Source organism: Oryctolagus cuniculus, chromosome 3 (genome assembly GCF_051225735.1).
Source record: "Oryctolagus cuniculus isolate XC-2025 breed Fujian yellow rabbit chromosome 3, ASM5122573v1, whole genome shotgun sequence".
NCBI classification, from domain to species: domain Eukaryota; kingdom Metazoa; phylum Chordata; class Mammalia; order Lagomorpha; family Leporidae; genus Oryctolagus; species Oryctolagus cuniculus.
In genome coordinates this window covers 21,741,429-21,756,441 of record NC_142869.1, presented here as the reverse complement: position 1 = coordinate 21,756,441, position 15,013 = coordinate 21,741,429, and the positions used below count along the sequence as shown (strand labels likewise).

Here is a 15,013-nt window from a genome sequence, read left to right as displayed (position 1 = left end):
ATGGTATTGTTGGAAAAAGCCCTAAAGGGCAAGAGCAGGTTCTGGAGAGGGGCTCAACTGCTAGTGATGCAAACAACATTGGTAGCTTGTAAGGGGATACAAACTTCCACTGTGGTGGTTCTGAGCGGCACAGCATAGAACCCCCTACACCAGGTTAATTAGTTCACAGTATAGCAAGCGTGTTCTATGCAGATATCTTCAACGCCCTTCCAGATCCACTCTGCATTTCCCCACCCTGATTTCTGCTCTGGGAGGCCAGCCTGTGTGGATTGCACAAGCAGGCTCCCATCCCTCCAACTCCCACTTGGGTTTGGCCAACGAGGCCCTGGAAGAAGATCAGAGGGAGGGAGGAGAATGAAGTTGGGATACTTGTTTCTCTGGCTTCTTCTCTGTAAGGTCACCTTGGGTAGGATAACTCCTCCAACCGAAGGTCAATGGCTCCTACCCAAAACCCTCTCCACAGACCATCAATTCTCCTCATGAAATTCTGGTGACCACTCCCTCTCCTGACCCTTTTGGCCTGGTGCTGCAGCAGGTCTACCTCATCCTTACACCTGCCTGTTACTAATGCTGGGCATTGCTTTTTCTGTGCGATTTCTCTAAACTCGGCCCATACCATTGTAAAGAGTGTTGGAGTGAAACCTCCTTGAATTATCTGAATCTTGACTGTACTTCCTCAAATTGTCCTGCTTGGCTTCTCCCAAATTAATACTTGCAGACATGCTCTCTGTCTCACCTATTCCTCTCCCCCACCCATGCAGCAGGCACTCCTATGCCAAAACTACAGAGAAGGAATCAGAGACTCAGAAGAACCACGTGGCTCACCCTGGTTCCCGGTTGGTAACTCCGCCGTGCCTGCTGGTTCACATCCTCTGTCCACTTTGCAGCCTCACCCTGGCACTTCCTTGCATTATTGGTTTTTCTCACCATGGCTCAGGAAACAACCAGGAGGGGGTGGAAGAGTTGCGGTATTTGGGACCACAGAACTTTCTAAGATTTTTTTTTTTTTTTTTTTTTTTTTGGACAGGCAGAGTGGACAGTGAGAGAGAGAGAGACAGAGAGAAAGGTCTTCCTTTTCTGTTGGTTCACCCCGCAATGGCCACTGCAGCCGGCACACTGCAGCCGGCACACCACGCTGATCTGAAGCCAGGAGCCAGGTGCTTCTCCTGGTCTCCCATGCGGGTGCAGGGCCCAAGGACTTGGGCCATCCTCCACTGCACTCCCGGGCCACAGCAGAGAGCTGGACTGGAAGAGGGGCAACTGGGACAGAATCCAGCGCCCTGACTGGGACTAGAACCCGGTGTGCCGGTGCCGCAGGCGGAGGATTAGCCTATTGAGCCGTGGCACCGGCCTCTAAGATTTCTTAATGAGGATGAGTATCTGTGGAGAAGATGCAGAGGAATGTATCTTTCATTTCAGTTCTGAGATTGGGGAGTAAAAAAGGACAAGAAAGTGCCTACTCTCTGATTCTTGCCCTACTCAGCCTTCTGTAAAACATGCTTTTTTTCTAAATTCCTTTTCTCAATTATAAAATTAAGCAATTTCAGAATCCAGAACTGTCCCTATCAGCTGCCTGACCCCGGGTAGGTCACATGACCTTTGGGTCTTTGGTTTCTTCATCTGCATCAAGTGAAATGGGTTAACTACATGAATCACAAGTCCCTTTCCATTCTTCCATTCTGTGTTTCTAAGAGCTCCTTGTTCTCCTTGCTTCTCCTATCCTAGAAACAGACGGTGGTCATGTGGATAAACCCCCACACCAACAATCGATAGTCTCATCCCTGGGAAAAGAGGAGGGCGCTCAGATGGTGCTGTACACAAAGACCCACTGTTAGCTCCAAAAGCCCCTTCTAAAGACTTGTGCAGGCCCAGTTTTTAACCAGGGTAGCAGCTAAGTCCAAATGAGCCAGAGAAGATCCCGTCCTGCTTGCCTTGCTCCTGGAGCTCCTGTGTAGGGCAGCTTCCCAGACGCTTACTGCCATCCGGGATGGTGTCTCTGTTTCCTGATCAAAAGCAGCTGGATCCTCCTTGTACAAAATATCTTTTGTTCTGGGTTTGCCCACATTGCCCTACATAATTGACAAATCATCCAGGGACCAGCTAAGAATGAGAAGTTACACTGTGATACTGCTACCCCCACACTGCCCCCCCCCCCCGGGACAAGATTTCCCTTACTGAAGCCACTACCAATAGGCAGGGGAAGAAAATTTGGTTCTTGGGCTCCTCTGCCTACATGGCAGTAGGAATTTTTTTTTTAACTTTTATTTAATGAATATAAATTTCCAAAGTACGATTTATGGATTACAATGGCTTCCCCCCCATACCGTCCCTCCCACCCACAACCCTCCCCTTTCCCACTCCCTCTCCCCTTCCATTCACATCAAGATTCATTTTCAGTTATCTTAATATACAGAAGATCAGCTTAGTATACATTAAGTAAGGATTTCAACAGTTTGCTCCCACGAGGAAACATAAAGTGAAAAATAATAGATGATTTTTTTTAAATGATGATGAAATCAGATCAGACCTATTGTCATGTTTAATCCCAGTGAGAGTCAAGTTGGGAGTTGATAATTTCTTTTCTTTTCTTTTTTTTTTTTTTTTTTACAGAGGATCAGTTTAGTATGCATTAAGTAAAGATTTCAACAGTTTGCACCCCCATAGAAACACAAAGTGAAATATATTGTTTGAGTACTCGTTATAGCATTAAATCTCAATGCACACACATTAAAAGCCTGCATTCTAGCAGTCATGCAGTCACTGACTTTGGCCAGGTCACTTTTTTTTTTTATCTCAACCTCACTTCATTATCTTTAAAAAAAAAAAAAAGGTGGTAGGATAGCATTATTTTCTCTAGTTCTGACTTTCTATGAACGTATAAGAATGAGTAGATTTAAGGTCGGGTGATTTAGATGGATGGCATCTTAACACGCATTCTACAGGAAAGAGGACATGAGAAGAGGCTTAAGTGTAAAGACTTTACTGGGAAGTGCAAGCCCAGAACAGCAAGAATAAGTGAAAAAGAGCATGAGAGGCAGAAGTGGTGTCTTACCAAGCTGGCCACATATTTACACACTTCAAAAGAGCCCTAGAGCTCACTCTATCACACTGGACATCTCAGCATATGTAGCACAGAAAATGTAGACCTCTGGGGAGAAGAAAAAAGCAAGAATTTATCTGCAGATACACTCCTATTTCCTCACTCACATTGGTCAAATCTACCAAGGGAGGAGTTATCTCCATTATTCTACCAAGTTATGTTGTCTGAGCCTTTGAAAGGTCACTGGGAAAGGTAGGTCCTTCAACCAGAAAGGCGAGGCTGCGCCCAACCTGGTAGATGTGGGGAAACCAGGGAGTTCAGGACTTAGTGCAGCAGCCTCCTGTAGCAGAACTGTGCTGCATCACCTGGAGCTTGTCCTCCTGGCAGAGCGAACAGCTAAGTGTTTGGGAAACAGTGGAGCTGAGCAAAGCTAAACAGGTACAGAAGTCACGTCTGGCACAGGTGGGCACAACTGGATATGACGGAAAGGTGTACTGGACTCGGTCATTCACCAAGTGCAATCCAAGAAACATGAATACACTATCGGGCACACAGACCTAGAAATAGGCAATTTCAGCAAACCGATCATTTGCACAGGTCCTTAGAGATGACCCTATGTACCTTTCTCATTTTATCGATAGAAAAATTAAATCCAGATTCAACCAAATTCATACAATGGGTCTACTAATTTCTAAGCTACGGCTACTAAAACCCCAGCTATTAATTTCCAAGCTAAGGATTAGATCACTTCCTTTCTCCCAGAAAAGTGGCCCAGAACTGGGAATGTACTGACACAAGAGTAGGTTCAAAAGGTCCAGCAGCTTCATGACCTGGCATGAGCCACATGGCTCAACTCTGCCCAGCTCTGCCTGTAGATGGGAGTGACATGTCACTGACTAGGGCAGGAGCGACAGGCGGGAGAGTGTCAGGGAACTCTGCAAAGACAACCTATTTGCTAAAGGGAGCCAAGAGGGATCAGTTTAATTGAAGTTAAAGATATTTTAAGCAAAGTAAGAGCCTAACTGGGGTTCAGCCAAGGGGTTTTGTTCTGCCTTTGAAAATGAGAAGAGTTGAACAGGATCTGTATGGATGAGCTGATAAAAAGCTCTTTGAAGTGGACAGGGATCTTTTTATAGCCTCAGAATAACTTCGCCCCGGGTGAGGCAAGAGAGCTGCTCTCATTTACAAGCAGGGAGGGTGGTGAGCTGTCCCCCCTCCATTCGGATTTCTTCTGACTTGGCCATGAAGAGAGAGGGAGAGATTGGCCAGGTGTCCTTGTCTATCTGAGAGACGATAAACCTGGCAGTCCTTCACATGAGAAAGTGCAGACAAATGACGCAGGGGAAGGCCCTAGAATGCCGGCTCACAGACGTTAGAAAGAAAGGCACAGAACAGAGAATCAGTTTCCACCTGCCACCCCCAACTCATCTGCCATCAAGCCTGAGAGATGGATCGTGGGTTAATCCTTTAAAAGGATTTAGGGGGCAAGCATTTGGCCTAGCAGTTAAAGACACCACTTGGAACACCTGCATCATATTCAAAGTGCCTCGGTTCAAGTTCTGGCTTTGCTCCCAATTCCAGCTCCCTGCTAATGTCTACCTTGGAAGACAGCAGGTGACGGCTTATGTACTTGAGTCCCTGCCACTCATATGGGTGACTCAGATTGAGTTTTCTAGCTCCTGGCTTCAACTGGCCCACCCTTGGTTGTTTTGAGTCTTAAAGCATTGAACAAGCAAATAGCAGATTTCTGTGTGTGTATATGTACATGTTTGTGCTTGCATGTCTTTCAAATAAATAAGATTTTTAAACAACAAAGATAAAAGGTATAAGGCAAGTTTTCCCTGAATTGTCAAAAAATTATAACCACAGAAGTTATTCTCATAAGGAAGGCATCATCATGGCACAATGTATTAAGCCTGGCTAAGTCCTTTGCAGACACTTGGGGAATGAACCAGCAGATGAAAAATCCTGTCTCTCCCTGCCTATTACTCTGCCTTTTAAATAAAAAAAATTTTTTTAAAAAATCAGACACAGATCGTTTACCATGTGCCCAATGCTGTACATGCAACACATATTTTATTCCTCTTAATTATCCTTAGCATTGCTAAGACATGTTATTTATTTCCATTCTGCATTCCAGAAAATTGGGGTTTACTTATTTATGAGTAAGTATGAGAAACCTGTTCAAGCTGAGTACTTCACAGGCCAGGGCCTGGATAAACAAAACTGTTAGAGATAAATGTGAAGGTGGCACGAGATTACCTTTGGGTGCAAACTTCACGAAATGAAGCTCCACCCCAGTGTTCTCAGTGCTCGGTTCTCTTGGCTGAACAACACAGGCTAATCTCCTACTCACCAAATAGCTCAGCATGTCCTTTTGGACATGGAACATTTGGCCAAAGACTTAAGATTGAGTTTTCCTTAGCCTCCTGGGTCCTGTACTGTTGACATTTGCAGCGAAAGGGCAAACTTAAAGGAAGGGAATCACAATGACAAATACGCCTGTAGAAAGAGATGCCTCCCTCAGTTGTAGCCAAATGGAAATACTGTTCACAGCATTCTTTATTGCCATCAAAGACAGAAATAGGGAGTTTGGATGCACAATATTGTATATTTTAACTTAGCCTTAAATTTAAGTATGTTATCAAGGTCATGGTCTGGCTCATGTTACTGTAAATACAACCAACTCTTGCTATCAGAAGCTATGGGATGGACAAGACAAAGAAGTCAGGAGACTTTTGGTTTAATCTCAGTTCCACCAAAACCCACCTGTATGATCTCTTGAAAGTCCCCTGACTACTCACTGGACCCTAGTTTCCCATCTGTGAAAAGAGAGGATTATACACAGCTAACTTCTAATACATCTTCTATTACTCTCATCCTGAATCTTGGATAACAAGCTTTGCCTATGTATCCCATAGAAGCTGAAGTGAGAAACAAATTGGTAAAAGAAAAGGAAGGAAAGATGTATGGGCTCTGAAAAGGAAAATCGCTGCGGTTTTATGTTACGCAAGTACAGTCACCATGTGTCATCAGTAAGCCACATATCCTTTCCAGCATCCCACTGACAAGAAACACTGGGAACTTCCATAACAAAAGCCCCACCCATTCTCTCTGTGGATGGAGCTTTGACTGAGGTGGCATAGGAAGATCTCCTCCTGTCTGCTAGATGACAAAAGTTCCATTCTCAGGAGAGTTCCAAACTCCACCTGCACAAGCTCTCCTCTGGCCCCTCCCCCTGATCCTTCCCCTACTATGGAAACCCCAAACTAAGGGCGTTGGGAGGAAAAACTCTGGTGATGGAATTTCAGGACACATGAGAGCTGAAAGAGACTTCAGAGACTTTTTTTTTTTTTAAGTTCTGGGCATAGGGCTTGCGCTAATTGGCCTGGCTGTCATTAGGAAATAAATTGCTATCATCACTATGAAGGAGACAACCCCAGGTTAGTATTTCAAAGAAAAATGAGTCACTGGAAAGGTTTTAAAATACCTACTAATAATTTCTTTAAAGAAAACCCTTCACTCTGCGAGAAAGGAGTTCTGTACAGCATCCACTGCCCACTAAGATGAAAGGGCCAGCTACCTGGGCTGCTCCAGGAGGCCCAGAAATAACAAGAGCAGGGCTTGTATTGCCGGGAAGATTTCCCTACAGAGCTCTTCCACAGACATTATCTCACCAACCTTGAATCCCTGGGATGGGAGCAGTCCAGCCGCTGGCTTCATCACTCCTCTCTTTCTACCTTGCATGATGTGAGAAGGCTGAGGGAGGCAGGTCCATGTTAAGACCTGCTGTGGGTCTTTTAGTTGTTTTTGAGATCAGCATACGGAGGGCTGTTTAGACTCTTTTTTTAAAGAGCTGTTTTTATTTCTTGGGAAGGCATAGATACAGAGACAGAAGGAGAGATGAAGGCGTGGAGAGAGATCTTCCATCCACTGGTTCACTTTCACAAATAGCCACAATGGCCAGGGATGGGCTAGGCCAAAGCAAGGAGCCAGGAGCTTCCTCCAGGTCTCCCAAGTGGGTGGCAGGGACCCAAGGACTTCAGTTATCTTCTGCTTTCTCAGGAGCATTGTCAGGGAGCTTGATGGGAAATAGAGCAACCAGGACTCAAACTGGCATCTATATGAGATGCCAGCCCTGCAGGTGGTAGTGGCTTACTCTTCTATACCATAATGCTGGTCCCCTTTTTAGACTTCTAAGCTGCCCAGTATTGGAGCTCGCAGACCACCTTCTTCAGTAATTTCCAAACAAATTTGAATTTAATGCTAACACAATCCTATGAAGAATTACAGTGATTAAAATAGAAGGCCAATTATATAGTAAGATTTTTAACATGTACTCAATATCAAGTCCATGAATAGGAATAATAAGGTTCATCAGATGAATACTAAAGCTGTGTCCAGGCATCTAAAGCCCAGAAAATTGTCAAAGAACCACAAGGTACCTTTGAGCCACCACTTCCTTGAGTTGGGAAATGGAATTCACTGATACGAGAATTTGGGTCACTTAGTTATAGGCTGAATTGTGCCTCTCCCAGCAAAGTCCATAAGTTGGAGTTTTAACCCCTGATACATCCAATGTGAATGTAGATATGGTCTGTAAGGAGGTTACTGAGTTAAGACGGGGTCTGCAGGGTGCCTTTGTCCAGTCTGACTGCTGTGTCCTTACAGGAGAAGTTGGAATATATGCATCATAAGCATGGAGGAAAACATAGCAAGACAGGCAGCCATCAGCAGCCTCCAAAAAAAAAAAAAAAAAAAAAAACAACCCTACCAATACCTTGTCATTAACTTCTTCCCTCCAGAACCAAGAAAATGTGAATATCTGTTAAGTCATCTACTTTGTGGTATTTTGCTATCACAGCCCAAGCTAATACAGTTAGTGATGTAAATTAATGGATCTAGCAGAGAAACAGAGCCAGGAGTACCCTCCACTCCCGTTTCCTTGCCTGTTGCCCCTCCTTTGCAACCCTGATGAGTTGGGTGTCTCTCTACAATAATGGAGGATCTAGATCTACAACCCTCATCCTATTGTGTGTTTATGAGAAGCTTCGAGCAGTCCAGTGAGATGTGAAGATCTTGACTGAAACCTGGTCTCCCATCTTTTTGCAGAATGAATTCAATTGAAAAAGTTTTACTTCACATTCTCCCCACCAAGGGTCAAGGAAGGGTCCCTAGGTATTTGTGTTTGGAAGTTTGCGTGACATTCAGCACTTTTTGGTGTATTGCAGGGGAGTAGGGAAATGAAAAGATGTAGGCAGACTGCAGAGGAAAGACATGGAGAATACAAGAGGAAGAGTTGATTGAGGAGCTGCAGGAGGGATACTGAGGAAAAAGGAGGGGAAAGGGGAAGGAACAAGAGGAGAAAAAGAAGTCCCCAGATGATAGACCTTCTGCTTGGGTTCCTGGTACCCATGTGGGAGACCCAAGAGGGGTTCCAGGTCTTTGGCCTGATCCAGCCTCAGCCTTTGTGGCTATTTGGGGAGTGAATCACAAGATGGAAAATATCCACCGCCCTCTCATTCTCATCACTCTACATTGCAAATAAACAAATCTTTTTAAAATTGACAATGCAGGTCTGTCTAGTGGGCATATTCAGAATACTTCCTGAAAGACTGCTGACCAGAGGTTTTTCTCATACTTCCAAGCAAACTAAAAAAGGGAGGGGAAGCACAAAAAATCAACTTTGTACCCATCCTAGGAACTGGGGCTTTGGCATGGATTTGATTGGATGTCCAAAATTTTATTACAAGAATAAATCTTGAGGATGGTGTCATGGTATAGGGAGTTAAGCCACGACCCACAGTGCCAGCATCCCATATGAGCACCAGTTCGAGTCCTGGCCGCTCCACTTCCAATCCAGCTCTCTGCTATGGCCTGGAAAAACAGTAGAAGATGGTCCAAGTGCTTGGGCCCCTATATCCATGTGGGAGACCCAAAAGAAGCTCCTGGCTCCTGGCTTCAGATCAGCATAGGTCCAGCCATTGTGGCCATTTGGGGAATGGAAGAGTGGATGGAAGACCTCTCTCTCTCTCTCTCTCTCTCTCTCTCCCCACCCCCCTCTCTATAACTATGTCTCCCAAATAAATAAAATCAATCTTAAAAAAAAGAATAAACCTTGTTCAAGGATAAAGACAATTCCCATTGCCTATCTCAAGTTTTGAAGAGCAATTCGCATTTGTTACACTAGCATTAGCTACCTGTCATCCTCCCCCATTCCAAGTTCAATCTCTTTTCCTATAGGCTCAGCCTTCCCCCAATAGGCCTCCATCCATCCTCTTCTAGGTCTTTGTTTCTCCTAAGTATTTCGCTTCCTGAGAAAGGACACCACTAGAGAGAGGGGGGATGTGTCAGTGCTGTACTCAGCATTAGTGCTGAGCACTGTCTGGGAGGTAGATTACTTTCTAGCAGAGTTTGCCCTCTCAAAGATACCTCATCCCATTTTAATAGCAACTGTATCCTCATCTGATTGGGAGGAAAAAACCAACTCGAATCTTCAGCCACTTTTATTTCTATGATTCCTCAATAAAACCACAAGTTCCCTGGAGTATAGAACAAACCTTCTGCTCAGTCTGCCAGCTCAGGAACTGGAACTCAGTGGGGCAATGCTGACTGGCCCATGGAAGCAGTGACCCAGGGTATCCCCTACATCCAAGGGAAAAGCATCTTTCTTCCCCGTCTCTCTTCCTTCCCCCGCACAGATAAGAACATGGAGTTCTGCTGAATCCTTGACAGGTCTTGGAACCTCCAGATGGGAACCATCAGTTTCAGTTTTCTGCTAAAGGACTGAAGAGACAACCTCTGAATTCCACATACAGTCTTCTTATGCTGACTTCCTATCATCGCATCCCTGTACAATTACACCCCTGAGAAAATGACAGCACACCAGAGGCCAAACACCTGAAATCTCACTCTGTGATCCACTGCACGTGTGGCCCTGAGCGGGCCCCTTCACTGGTTATGGCCTCCACTTCCTCACCTGGGAAATGAAGAACTGAACCCATCACCTAACTCTTAGGACCACTTGGACAACTCTGTGAGTACAGCATCACCAGGCCAGCAGGAGAGCAAGGAGAAGTTGAAGGAAACACATGAGCTACTCAGCCGAGCCTCACACAGGAGAGGCCATCAGTTCACCCAGGCTGAGCATGCAGAACATTCCACAGCGCTGAGGCGGTGCTGGGACAGGTTCATGCCCCTCCCTGCCCACGCCCAGGGCTCTACGCAACAGGGAAGAGGCAACGAGAACACAGAGAGTCCCATTCAGATCTGGCTCCAAAATCTAGCCAAGTAGCAGCTGGGGACACAGAAGGAAGAAGTGCTTCCCCTTGGGTAAAGCTGATCAGGAGGGCAAGTCACCTAGACCTCCTCCCATCAGGAGAGGGGAGAAGGAGCAAGGCTGACCTCAGACCTCAAGAATGACTGTTGAGATGCCTAGAAAATGAAAGCCCACCATCATTTCTGTGGCTAGATGTCTAAGAGCTATCCAGGGCCCTCACATTAACACACACAGCAAACACCACCAGCACTAACTCTGCACATCCTCCAGCCCTTGCTGGCGAGCCTAGGAGGAATCTAGGAGGAGAGAGCAAGAAGACAGATGTGACAATCGACTTGAACATCTCCTGGGTAAATAGAATCCACATGGCAAGAGAAAGGTCAAGAACAGACTTTTATGAGGACAGAGGAGAGGGAACAGGTACGGAGAGCTCTTCATCTTGTCAGAAGGGACAGTGGCCCATTCTAAGATATTTTGTTTGGGACAGTGGTGGAGCTCCATACCTGGCCCTGAGGAAGCACAAGTCTGTGTCACACCTAAGGGAACAGAGCCCTGTACACAGAACAAGAAGCCCAGGTCCTGGTCCTGCCAGTGTGGCTGCCTCACTATGGGCTTTTGAATCTGCCCTTTGACTCCAAGTCTCCACACTGTCATCTGTAAACTGGAAACAAGTGCCACTTCTTCACCTTAGTGGAGATGGGAGTTAAGCCAAAACAGATTGTAGAATTGGAGGTGTTTTATAGATCTGGGAAGGCAGGAATTAGAAGGTCTGGATCGGCAACATGGGAAGTGAGAATCTCAGCAGACTCATAGAATGGCAGATGTCCTAAATAGCACTCTGGCCTCAGAATCAGCCTTAAAGGCATTCGGAGCTGGCTGAAAAGCTCATGAGAGTATTTCAGGCATGGAAAGCCAAGACACTCTGGCAAAAGATCTCTGCGAGTGAGATCCCAGTGGAAAGAACAGGCCATCAAAGAAGGAGGTACCTTTCTCTGAAGGGAGGAGAGAACCTCCACTTTGACTATGAGCTTGTCTAAACAAGATAAGAATCAGAGAACTCAGAGGGCTTCCATAGCCTTGGAAACTCATGACTGGAGCATAGGGAGATTACTGATGCCATAGACAGGAGTGTCAATTGGTAAAGTCAACAACAGGAGTCACTGTGCACTTACTCCTCATGTAGGATCTCTATCCTTAATGTGCTGTACATTGAGATTTAATGCTATAACGAGTACTCAAACAATATATTTCACTTGGTGTTTCTATGGGGGTGCAAACTGTTGAAATCCTTACTTAATGCATACTAAACTGATCCTCTGTAAAAAAAAAAAAAAAAAAAAAAAAAAAAAGAAATTATCAATTCCCAACTTGACTCTCACTGGGATTAAACATGACAATAGGTCTGCTCTGATTTCATCATCATTTTAAAAAATCATCTATTATTTTTCACTTTATGTTTCTGTGTGGGAGCAAACTGTTGAAATCCATACTAATGTATACTAAGCTGATCTTCTGTATATTAAGATAATCGAAAATGAATCTTGATGTGAATGGAAGGGGAGAGGGAGTGGGAAAGGGGAGGGTTGTGGGTGGGAGGGACGGTACGGGGGGAAAGCCATTGTAATCCATAAGTCGTACTTTGGAAATTTATATGCATTAAATAAAAGTTTTAAAAAAAAAAAAAGAAATAAAAGTAAAAGCAAATTGTAAAAAAAAAAAAAGAAGGTCTGGATCGGGATCAGACACATAGGAGTCCTCAGCACGGAGATGTAAACTGAAGCTACAGAAATGGGTAAAGGAGTAACACAAGTGAATGCCAGGAACACCAATGGCTCAGTGGTGGGCAGAGGAAGAGCTGCCAGCCATGAGTATCGAGAAGGAAGGACTGAGAAGTAAGAGAATCATGACAATCTGAAGAAAGTTTGTGTGCGGAAGTAATCACTTGTGTCCAGATTTCTTAAGAAGTTAAATGTTGTATTCCTTATCCCTAAAGCACAGGAGTGGTTGGGCAGAGAAGAGACAATGGCCATCAGAGGACAGAATACAGATTATTTGTAAAGTCATCTTTTGTTTTCTGAGATCTGCTGTAAGGAGAGAGTCATAGGGCTTGTCTATTCCTCCCTGGTGATGTGCTGTGTGACTCTGGGCATTGCACACAACATCCCTGCACTATGTTTATCTAAGTCCTCAGTGTCTTGGCTTCAAGGGGTGTAAGCTATGGATTCAGTTAATCCTGAGCAACAGACTCCAGAGAGGACATGTTGGTGGCACACACCACAGCCAACGAGAGACAAGATCTGCTCTTCCTAGAACCCAGGCTGCCTTGGAACCAGATATGGATCGAAAAGATCTTTTCAAAAGAGCCACACCTGCAACTTGAACATCGTTCAGTCCCATGACACCCCAAACAAATTCACTTCAATAGAAAACAGTTGTGGGAAGCTCTCTGTGGACAAATCACTGGGCTGATCTCTGGGAGAGGTGAAGGAAGACATCACTCCAACTTGTAGGGATGACGAACTCTTGCCCAGTGATCAGTAGCTGGCTGGTGCTAAGTCACAAGAACGTAAACAACTTGCAGTAAGAACCTTGATGGAAGCCTTTAACTCTGCACCCAAGGAATCCAAGGTGGCCTTGCAGAGGGTCCCAACAGCTATGATAGAAAGAGGAAAGGGAGGTATATTCCAAGCTCACAGGGTGAGCAAAACCTTGGCAAAAAATGGGAAGGTGTCATTCTGTTGAAGGAATGAGTTGAGGGCTGGGGATTTCAATTTGTCTTCAATGCCAAGTCAAGAAAGTTTTCTGATTAAAGGAGTGATAGGCTTAGTTCTGCTCTCTAGAGAGATATTTCTGGCCGGATATGAGGGAGGATGAAAGGGGGTAGGCGCTGAGGGAGGAGACCTCTTGGAAAACTGCTATCAGAACTCAGAAGAGAAATCACTAGTCCTGAAAAGATGCATTGAGATTGAAAAGATCAAAGTGTAAAAGATAAATACCATATGATTTCACTCAACTGTGGACTCTAAAATGTTGATCTTGTAGAAGATGACAGTAGAGTTATGTTGGTCAAAGGCTGGGGAGGGTCTTGAGAGGGGGAGATGAGGAGAGGTTGCTTGGCAGGGACAATATTACAGTTAGATGCCGGGAGTACTTCCTGTTCAACCACCTGGTAACCTGACTGTGCTCAGTGCTCAATAATAATGTATTGAACATTTCAAAATCGCTAGGGTAGAAGATCCTGAATGTTCTCGCCACAAAGAAACAATAAATTCTTCAAGTGATGGAGATGCCAAGTACCCTGATTCGATGATTACACAATGTACACATACATCAAGACATCATATCAGATCCCATAAATATGTACAGTTATTATGTGTGAATAAAAGCAGTTCTTGAAAAGAAGGTTTCGATATTTTCCAGAATGTACCAATAAAGGACACAGGAAGTCCAAGACTGGGAGTGCAAGCTGGAGGTAAAATTATTTTTAGCTGAGTCGATTGAGTCTGTCACAGTGGAATTTAAGGGTCTGGAGCTCAGGAGAAAAGGCTGACCAGGTGGGAGTCAGGAATTCGTACTGGACAGCAGTGCAGTGTGACTTATACAGGGGCAGGTTCTCAAGGCAGCACAGGAGGTTAATATGGGGCAGAGACAAACTGATCCCTAAAAATCCCTCCAAGAGATGCCACATTTGTCACCAAGATCCAGTTAGCTGCAAGTCCTCTGGGGCCTGCGATTCCCACAGAGGTGGAGAAGCTAACTTAACACCAAAAGAAGTAGCCTGACTTGTGTTTGTGGACCTAATCAGAGAAAGACACTGGAAGCCCATTTTCTGTTTCCTGGTCACAGAGCAGAATTCCAACAAGGATGACCTGCATTGTCTCAATTGTCTCAATTCTCCCCTCTCTTCTCTGCCTCCCCGCCATTCAGTTGTTCAGCCTGCAGCTGCTGATGTCTATGAGCCCATCTGTGCAGAGACTTGCAATTTGGACACTGGCAAAATGCCCATAAAGAAGGGATTAAGAAGTACAGAGGGGGCTGGTGTTGTGGTGCAGTGGCTTAAACCACCACTTACTTGCCACATTACATTGCACCTCAGAGTGCTGGTTTGAGTCCCAGATGCTCCACTTCAGATCCAGCTTCCTGCTAATGTACTTGAGAAGGCAGTATAAGATAGCCTAAGTGCTTGAGCCCCTGATACCCATGTGCTTGGACCCCTGAAACCCAGGTAGGAGACCTGGATGGAGTTCTGGGCTCTTGGCTTCTGCCTGTCCCAGCCTTGGCTGTTGTAGCCATTTGGGGAGTGAACCAGTGGGTGAAAGATATTCTTTCTTTGTCTCTCTCTTTCTTGTTCTCACTCTCACTTTCATCCTGCCTTTCAAATATATTAACAAATCTTTTTTAACTGGCAGCTTACTAGAATGGTGTGGTGCATTACTGAGTTCTGGGGAGCAGCAGCTGATAAGGTGGACTTCAGAGGGAAATGAAGCTGAGGTGTAGCTGTGGAGACAGATAGAATTCTACAGGTTGTGGTAGGATTGGGGAGATTCATACTGTGAGTGGCGAATAGAAACTACTCCAAGCAATTACATAGGGGAGGGAAGGATTGAGACAACTTCAGAACACATTAGAAGGTAAAAGTGATATTACATATTATCTAATTCCCAGTTTAATAACACCACATTGACCTCATGGGT

At 45.0% G+C, this 15,013-nt stretch overlaps 1 protein-coding gene and 1 long non-coding RNA gene across 3 annotated transcripts in view; one reads left to right on the top strand and one right to left on the bottom strand.

The window, feature by feature from the left end:
* LOC149127282 (uncharacterized) overlaps window positions 1-15,013 on the bottom strand; it is a 421,278-nt gene that overhangs the window by 181,754 nt on the left and 224,511 nt on the right. The window lies entirely within an intron of this gene.
* LOC138849157 (uncharacterized) overlaps window positions 1-15,013 on the top strand; it is a 30,828-nt gene that overhangs the window by 5,375 nt on the left and 10,440 nt on the right. The window lies entirely within an intron of this gene.